The sequence below is a fragment of the Mercenaria mercenaria genome, chromosome 13, assembly GCF_021730395.1.
Source record: "Mercenaria mercenaria strain notata chromosome 13, MADL_Memer_1, whole genome shotgun sequence".
NCBI classification, from domain to species: Eukaryota; Metazoa; Mollusca; class Bivalvia; order Venerida; family Veneridae; genus Mercenaria; species Mercenaria mercenaria.
The window spans coordinates 67178639-67188414 of NC_069373.1; the positions used below are offsets into that span (position 1 = coordinate 67178639).

Sequence of the window (9776 nt, forward strand, 5' to 3'; positions counted from 1 at the left end):
AAACCTACAACATACCTTGTGTGACAGCAGGAACAACATGTGATATAATTGTGTTCAAGTCTTTTTCTGATAAATTGGATGTGTTAGCTCCTGAAACCTGCTCAATTTAGTTTATTCTTCGTTTGGTTTTAGCAGCTTCCTCAGCTGCAGCCGCCTTCGCTGTCTTGGTGGCATATGAAATAGAAAACCATATACGAGAGCATGTAAACATCAACTTCCACGAGAAATACTGTATTTACAACAATCTCTTCTTGAAACATTTTACAAGTGTATGGCAGTAATCCTGTGTTTAACCATACATTAAAAATAATCCATCGACTAAATAAAATAGTCCATATGACTACATATAATCCATTTGACTATACGAAGAAGTCCATCTGACTTTACGTAGTAGTCCATCTGACTACACTGTAGTCCATTTGACTACATAAATACGGACATAATATCTGAGTAACATAGACTTAGTAGCACGTTTGACTCCATGCAGTCCATTTGACTACATAAATGTAGACAGCTGTCAAGTACAATCATTTTTTTTGTTGTTGTCCATTTGACAACTTGCGGTGTATTTGACTGTAGATTATTTGTCTATAATCATTATTTATATAGTGAAACATAATGTAAGAAAATGTGTCTAAATGTGTCTAGATTTTATAATTTTAGTAGACCATTTAACTACATTTAAACTAATCGGCCACAAACGTATAAACATATACAGACAATCTGTTTAGACTTTATAATTCTATTAGTCCATTTACTTACATTAAGTCTTTTACCACAAACGGGCAGAAAATTTGTGATAGACAAGATCTGCTATGTTCATAAGCCTGCAGAAAGACTTGTTTATCTAACTGAAATGGACCCCATATGGGTTTGGTTCTATCATATATGACAGGCCAATACACTTACTATGTCTATACTTACTAAAAGAGCATGTAAAGATTAACTTCCACGAGATAATACTGTATTTACAACAATCTCTTCTTGTAACATTTTACAAGTGTATGGCAGTCATCATGTGTTTAGCCATACAGTAAAAATAATCCATCGACTAAATAAAGAAGTCCATATGACTACATATAGTCCATTTGACTATACGAAGAAGTCCATCTGACTATACAAAGTAGTCCATCTGACTACACTGTAGTCCATTTGACTACAACAATACGGACAAAATATCTGAGTAACATAGACTTAGTAACCCAATTGACTCCATGCAGCTCATTTGATTACATAAATGTAGACAGCGGTCAAAAGCGATCATTTTTTGTTGTCCGTTTGACAACTTGCGGTGTATTTGACTGCAGATTACTTGTCTGTAACCATTAATTATATAGTGGAACAGAATATAAACAAATACAGACAATGTGTCTTAGACTAGCTCCCAGACTATGATATATATATATATATTTTCTATTTTTTATTTTTTTACATTTTTATGATTTCATGTAAGGAGCTGAGCCAGTCTATATCCTATGTCCAATATAATGATAATTTTAACATCAGTCCTCTTAGAAAATCTCTAGAATAGACTGGCTTTTGTCTCTAAGAACATAAAAAAAGGAAAAAAAAATCATAGAAATATCTTAATTATCAGTCTAGTGGCTAGTCTAAATGTGTCTAGATTTTATAATTCTAGTAGTCCATTTAACTACATTTAAACTATATAAACAAATACAGACAATGTGTTTAGACTTTATAATTCTATTAGTCCATTTAACTACATTTAGTCTTTTACCACAAACGGACATTTGTGATATACAAGATCTGCCACGTTCATAAGCCTGCAGAAAGTCTTGTTTCTCTAACTGAAATGGGCCCCATATGGGTTTGGTTCTATCATATATGACAACTAATACACTTACTATGTCTATACTTACTGTTATATGATAATATAGATACAAATGTGCCACCAATTAGAATACAGTATCTTCCAGTACATGTGTGAATTACATATCTGCTATGCACTTCAAAATTATTCCTCTCACATTGCGGAAAAATTTCAAATCCCAGGTTGTTGAAATGAACACCATCTATAAATACGATTGTCCCGAGTTGTACACATCGGCGATGTCTGCAACATAACATTACATTGCGTTGGACATCAAAATGTAGTAAGACATCAGAACTGTACGCGCTAGAACCTCTTCTATTGACAATTTTGAAGTTCTTGATAATTTGCGCGTAAGCTTTTCGTGCTCCGCAATTGAATATTATTTAAACCCGTACCGTCCCGTACTTGTATAAATATATTTATTTTTCAATCAATCTGTATTTAATGCATTGGAGCAAGTAAGTCTGACCAATACTGTATGACTTTTTTATTTGATGTCTTCGTTTTTTAACGGTTAGGTGCAGTATAAAACATTACATCATAAAATATGTCAACCCGATCTGAGACAAATGAGTCAGGCTAGCCTAACCTTGGACAGCTTCCAGAACATACTAGTAGCGATATCAATAAAATTTCCAATAATGGCCTTCATATCTGTCACCATAGAAAGCATTGTCTAAAAATGCATTATATTTCTCAGAAATAAACGAAATAACTGAAAGATATCACAGTAGTCTGTTGCTCATACTTTTAAACGTAAAAAAAGTAAACCCAAATTTTGCTGACTCCTCTGCAAATTGTTCTCATCCGCCATAACTATGTATGTGTAAAGATTTGACGAATGACAAGTGACGCCGTAGTCATCACGAAGCAGTATTATTGTTTACAGTTAAAGAGCCCAGCGATATTAATTTTATTTCTAAAATGTCTACATATTTTGGCTGTTAATTATATTTAAATTATAACTGAAGTATTCGCATTGTTTTCTATAATCTAATACGTTATATAGCAGTACTTCAGTCAAAAATATGCTTGTGAAATTCGTGGTCTAAAAGTCCCTAATTAATAGATCTATTTTTTCCCATTTTTAGCGCATTAGCGCGTAAATCGGAGATGAAATGAGCATTATTTCACTCGAGGAATGTATTTTACATAAAATTTGACACTTTTCATGCTTATTTTCGCCTTTTGCGAGTTGTTTACTTGAAAAACGAAAGTAGGGTGTTTATTTTCTGGACCGCTTTCTGAAATGCGGCAATATGAGGGTACCTGACCAGTTGATTTGCATTTCACTGCATACTATTCAACACTCTCTTTTTCGTTTTTTTCTTAAGCAAATGTATGGATATCTTGCAGAAAATAGGTCCACCACGGAGTAAAAATCTAGAAATTGTATCAAACTTGACCTGAAGTAGCTGAATTTTATATGAAACAAAGAATAATTTCTTTTATTGGTATATAGCCAATACTAGTAGTTTCTATCAATGTCTAAACCAATGGTTTCTAAGCAAATTTCCAAAACAAACTCGTCGACATTGGAGATAATAAAAGGGGTTGAATACTAAATATGTATATTTCAAAGTTATTAACAAGAACAATCAAAGGCATTCGTAAAATAACAAGAGCTGTCCGTAAAACTGCCGGTGCTCGACTATTCAAATCATTGTCCCAGAAGCAGGAATATTACCTTAAATGTTAAAATATCTATAGAGTTTCAATCCAGTATCTGCATTAGTTTTGGAGATAGTAACTTGCATGCAAAACTTTAACTAATAGTTTTAATTTTAAATGGGGACATAGTTTGGTCAAAATGCATGTCAGAGTTATTGGACTTGATGCAATCAACTAGTTTTATAACCCCGAAGGCACATGTGAAGTTTCAATTTAAAATCTGCATTTGTTTTGCAGATAGTAACTTGCACGCAAAACTTTAACCAGAATTTTCATTCCAAAAGGGGGCATAATTTGCCCAAAATAAATGTCGGGGTTAACGGACTTAACCCAGTGAGGTTGGTAATTGATCTAGAAAAAGGAAAAATAAGTTTCAAATCTATATGCCTTTAAGTAAAAGCTGTATGTACTTGCACGCAAATCTTTAACCAGGATTTTCTAAGTCCAAAATGGGGCATAATTTGACCAAAATCCATGTCAGAGGTATGGGTCTTAATGCTATCAACTACTTTTATAACCCCGATGACACATGTGAAGTTTCAGTTCACTATCTGCATTAGTTTTGGAGGTAGAAACTTGCAAGCAAAACTTTAACCAGAGTTTTCTATGACCAAAAGGGGGCATAATTTGCTCAAAATACATGTCAGAGTTATGGGACCTCACCCAATGAAGTTGGTAATTTACCTAGAAAAAAATCAAAGCTATATGCCTTTAAGTAATAGCTATATGTACTTGCACGCACAACTTTAACCAGGATTTTCTATGTCCAAAAGGGGGCATAATTTGGCCAAAATGCATGTCAGAGTTATAGGACTTGGTGCTATCATCTATTTTCATAACCTCGACGACACATGTGAAGTTTTAATTCTATATCTGGATTAGTTTTGGAGATCAGAGTAATGGGACTTCACTATTGACTCTGAATTAGGTTTGGAGGTAGAAACTTGCATGCAAAACTTTAACCTGTCTTTTCTAAGACCAAAGGGGGCATAATTTGCTCAAAATACATGTCAGAGTTATGGTACTTCACCCAGTGAGGTTGGTAATTGACCTAGAAAAAGATTTTTTTTAAAGCTTTAGGGCTTTAAGTAATAGCTATATGTACTTGCATGTAAAACCTTAACCAAAAGGGGGCATAATTTGGCCAAAATACATGTCAGAGTTATGGGACTTGACCCAGTGAGGTTGGTAATTGACCTAGAAAAAGAAAAAAAATAAGTTTCAAAGCTATATGCCTTTAAATGACAATTTATGTACTTGCATGCAAAACTTTAACCAAGGTGTAACGCCGACGCTGTTGTCAGGGTCAATAGAATAACTAGACTATTCTTCGAATAGTCGAGCTAAAAATGAATTCAGAATGATCCTGCAGATGGGTGGGGTACTTGAGAACAGCAATATTAGCTCGAAATTCATAGACACCGACAGCACTTATTAATAAAATGCTTGAACTGCTTTATTATGTAATGTATGCATGAGAATAAAGATAATTAAACTAATGTTTCGTTTAATTGATTTGGTTTTAGATAAATTAGCAGTACTTTCGTTAAAATCTAAAGGAAGCTACCGTTGGATATTGCCTAATTTTCAGAGTTTGGCTAGGATTTGTTTTGAGGAATTTTTCCTGTTATGCATAAGTAACTTACAATTACAAATCATTAATAATGCATTATGTCTGGAATTAGTTTAAGGTTCTCACATTTTTTCTAGTAATATAACCGGCCTAAAACGCCGCCCTGGTCTCATATTTGTTTCTGGCGAGCCTTTTTCAGTTCTGGAAACAAGTAAAAACCGTAGGGGTAAGGTCTGGGCTGCACGGAGGTGCGACAATTACCGCGAGTTGCAGTATGAGCGAGTACACCGTCATGCAAAAGGATAGCATGGGACACAACTTTTTCCTTTAGTTTTTTAATGAAGTTATTTCAGCATAATGAACCTCATTTCATCCCCACTGACAATACAGCATTTTGCTGTGGCCAACCTTGATATCTTAAAATTTAGGTCTCTGCAACTCTACACATACCTAATTTTTCGTGTAAAATCTCATGTGCCGATACTTTACCGACCCTAAATTTAAACTGATTAGCTACCTCCTGCAATGGCACTCTGCAATCTTTGTTAACAAAAACCTCAACATTCGCCACCATTGTAAGGATCACTGCCTTCCTTTATTACAGATTTCTGTTACTCAAATTTAAAGTCCATAGTAGCCTTTACAACTACCTTGTTTAAAGGCTCAAAACCTCATGTATGCATACTTCTCATTGAAAACAAGAGTGTCACGATGACCCTAAATCGCTCACCGGAGTAATACGAGACACATGTTTCAAATGGCAAACTGATGCTAATGTCATAGGTCATAAAATAAGAATTGTCTAAGGTCTATAGTATCAATACAATTTATATATTATATTCCAATATTTTATGATGCATTCTCCTCTACGACCTATACATCCCAATACAATAATTTACTGACGGATGCCGTACCATACTAATCCTATTACGTCACATAACCCTTCCCGTGAACCCCTTGTTATTGTTGTCCGCCATTATCTAATAGATAGATTGATAGGCATTGTATTATAATAAATATATTATATATATATTTCCAGGTACGTTCCATATAATATTTAATTTGTAAAATGCAAAGTTAAGTTATTGACCCTTTGCACTGCATGTCATATCATAACAGTGAACAAGTGTGTGAAGTTTCAAATCCTTTCCCATTAGTGGATAATGAGATACCAGCTAACATACAAAAACTTAACCAAACATTTCTATGTTGACAAAGGAGCATAATTTTGTAAAAAAAGCAAAGTAAAATTATGCTTTGTGCATGTCAGATCATGACAGTGAACAAGTGTGTGAAGTTTCAATCCATTCCAATTAGTGAGTACTGAGATACCAGCTTACATACAAAACCTTAATAAAAAAATTCGAAGTCGAAAAAGGGGCATAATTTTGTAAAAAATCAACACAGAGTTATGGAACCTGTGCAATGTAAGTCAGTTTATCACAGTAAATAAGTGTGTGAAGTTTCAATCCATTCCCACAAGTGGTTACTGAGATACCAGCTCACATACAAAACCTTAACCAAAACTTTCTAAGTCAAAAAGGGGGCATAATTTTGTAAAAAAGCAAAACAGAGATATGGAATCTGTGCAATGTAAGTCAGTTTATCACATGAATAAGTGTGTGAAGTTTCAATCCATTCCCACAAGTGGTTGCTGAGATACATTTGCACTTTACAAATTATAAGGTTTGTTTAAAATATATCAAAATATTTCACCAACACAAATAAGTAATTAAATGTATAATATAAATTTGAAACGGTCGTGAACATACATGACAATTGCAGTCTATATCTATTTTTGCAAGTCAGTCATTTATTTGTCATAAAATTGCTAAGATGACAACAAATTATAGTCAGACTATGAAAGTTTACCTTTAAACCTGTCTATAAATGCAGGAACACTATTCTATATCTAGGAAAACTTTTGGAGCCAAAATGCAGTCAGGCATCTTTGGTGCATTGTAAAACTTGATAATTGTGAAAATTACTAACATGACCATGGTTGAAAAAAGTTGACCACGGTAGACCATGGTCAAACTGTTGATTGTCTTTTCTGACTATGGCCAATCTTCTATTACCATGGTCGACCATGCCCGACCCTGCTCCTGACCATGTTTTTACAATGGTATTTGATGGTTGGCCACGTGAAAACATGGTCAACCATCAAAAACTGTGGTGACCATGGTCAACCATGGTCATCATTTCGTCTGGGAGACCACAAGGCAATGCAACACACCAAATATCAAAAGTCTAAGCCTTGCAGTTTCAGACAAGAAGATTTTTAAAGTTTTTCCCTATATGTCCATGTAAAACTTGCGACCCTCTATGCGGGGCCTCTTTTCACCCCTGGGGCACAATTTGAACAATCTTCAAAGAGGAGCACAAGGCAATGCTACGTAAAAAATATCAAAGGTCTAGGTCTTGTAGTTTCAGACAAGAAGATTTTTAATTTTTTTTCCTTTACAAGTCTATGTAAAACTTCATCCCAGGGTAATAATTTGAATACTTTTGGTAGAGGACCACAAGGCAATGCTACATACTAAATATCAAAGGTCTAGGTCTTGTGGTTTTAGACAAGAAGATTTTTAAAGTTTTTTTCCTATATAAGTCTATGTAAAACTTATGACCCCCGGGGCGGGGCCTTTTTTCACCCCCGGGGCACAATTTGGACGATTTTGATAGAGGACCATAAGGTGAGGTCACATGCCAAATATCAAGGCTCTAAGTCTTGCGGTTTGGACAAGAAGATTTTTTAAATATTTTCTTTCGGTTGCCATGGCAACCAGAGTTCTGCATGGAATTAATTTCTTTGAATAATGTTGAAAGGGGACCACCCAAGGAACATTCCTGTGAAGTTTTGTGTAATTCTGCCCAGTGGTTTTCAAGAAGATATTTTTTAGAAAATGTTGACGGACACACGACGCACGACGGACGCTGAGCGGTCACAAAAGCTCAGCATGAGCCTTTGGCTCAGGTGAGCTAATAAACTGACCGATTTATTGGTTTCACTCATGTACGAGGAACGATTACGGGCTATCCATACCTCAGTCATTTTCCAAGAAATGACTAAGTGAGACCTTCAAAGTACTCTCCACTTGACTACACACATTCCCAGGCGCAAAAGCCACTCCGAAAATTCATTTTAGGACCACTCGTTAGGTAAACTGTTTAAACACAGGTATAGAAAGCTTCCAACTGCGCTGCGCCTTTAAAAGCGGCACCCCTTTAAACAAGATTTAATGTATGTGTTCAACCAAGTCAGAAGGGGAGATATCAGAGCTATATGATGGGCATGGTAAAACTTCAATATAATTCTCCTTGAGATATTCCTGAACTGTAGCTGAACGATAAGCCGGGGGCGTTGACATGTAATAGCTTGATGTCACGCGCCCGTCCCCGTTCAATTGGCTTGCAGTGAGAACACCTCAGAGCGCACAATGTCGAAAGTGGTTTAACAGGAATAGCGTTAAAACGAGGTTTTTGTGTGGAAATAGTAGTACCGGGAGTAGCACTTTTAAATAGGTTTCGAATCATGTGCACTACATTAACACAATAAATTGAATAATAAACTTACGCCCTGATTGATAATTTTTGTTTACATTTCTACTTTCACTTTCGAGCTCAAAATGACGTAGCGCGATCACGTGATTGAGTACATAGTACGGTATAGCAGCGCACTGTCCCCGTACACTTTGTCCAAGTCGGCTTTAATTTCTGATACGCCGATGCCAAGCAGTCCGCGTATCTTACAATACGCCCTCTGCTCTTCGCGAAAATTGCAGCTTGATTTAGCATTTTTTTTATTCATTTGGTTGGATTTAACGTCGCAACGGCACAATTATAGGTCATATGGCGACTTTCTAGCTTTGATGGTGGAGGAAGACCCCAGGTGCCCCTCCGTGCATTATTTCATAACAAGCCGACACCTGGGTAGAACCACCGACCTTCCGTAAGCCAACTGGATGGCTTCCTCAGCATTTTTTTAAGCCAGTATGATATCTTTGTAATATGCTAATTAAATGTGCTTTTGCACGTGATTTTAGTACATTTCCAGTCAGTTGAACAGAAAAATCAATACTCACTCCATTGATATGCCACAATTGCACGTGCAAATGGTGAAAATATTGGACTGTTGCCACTACTTTCAAATGCTCCTTGTAAAATATGTGAAGATAGCTGCGTGTGGAAAAAGGATATTTTCCGACCACCCCTCGTACATCACTCCACTGTTCATGGGGAATAAAAAGGGCGTAAGCTTGAACAAATTTTTATCAGAGTTATCAAGGAACCTGTGACACCACTAAATGATGTCAATAATTTGTGTTGATATTGAAATCATTATGTCCGGTGGTTACTGATACCACTGCTTAAATGCAAATATTTACGACATGGACACAGACGCCGACGAAACAGTGACAAATTTCCAGATTTTAAGGGTGTAGGAAGACCCAAGGTGTCTTTATCCAAATGCCTTGTTAAAAAGCATTTATTTTTTATTTGGGTTTTACGGCGCACCAACACAGTATAGATTGTTAAAAAGCAATACATGTTTGATCACTTGTACCAAAACATTAGTCGAAGAGTGCAGAACATAACACAAAACCGTCTTAGGTCTGTATCAGTAAAAATATCTACAAAATACTATCAGTTATTTATTGCACATCTAATATATCAAATACATATCATATTCACGTTAAG

The 9776-nt window shown here is 35.6% G+C and overlaps 1 protein-coding gene across 3 annotated transcripts in view; it reads right to left on the bottom strand.

The window, feature by feature from the left end:
- Positions 1-9776, bottom strand: part of LOC123530173 (uncharacterized) — a 101015-nt gene that overhangs the window by 26123 nt on the left and 65116 nt on the right. Inside the window, exons 1-2 of one of the 3 annotated variants that reach the window (XM_053522144.1) lie at positions 1881-2549; positions 16-163 (exon numbers count right to left, since the gene is read on the bottom strand). The exons of 1 other annotated variant lie outside the window; for it this stretch is intronic. The gene's annotated coding sequence lies outside the window, so the exon portion shown is untranslated. Of the gene's footprint in view, positions 1-15; positions 164-1880; positions 2550-2582; positions 2644-9776 lie in introns of those variants that run through there. One more of the 3 variants, XM_045310914.2, reaches the window with a different exon arrangement.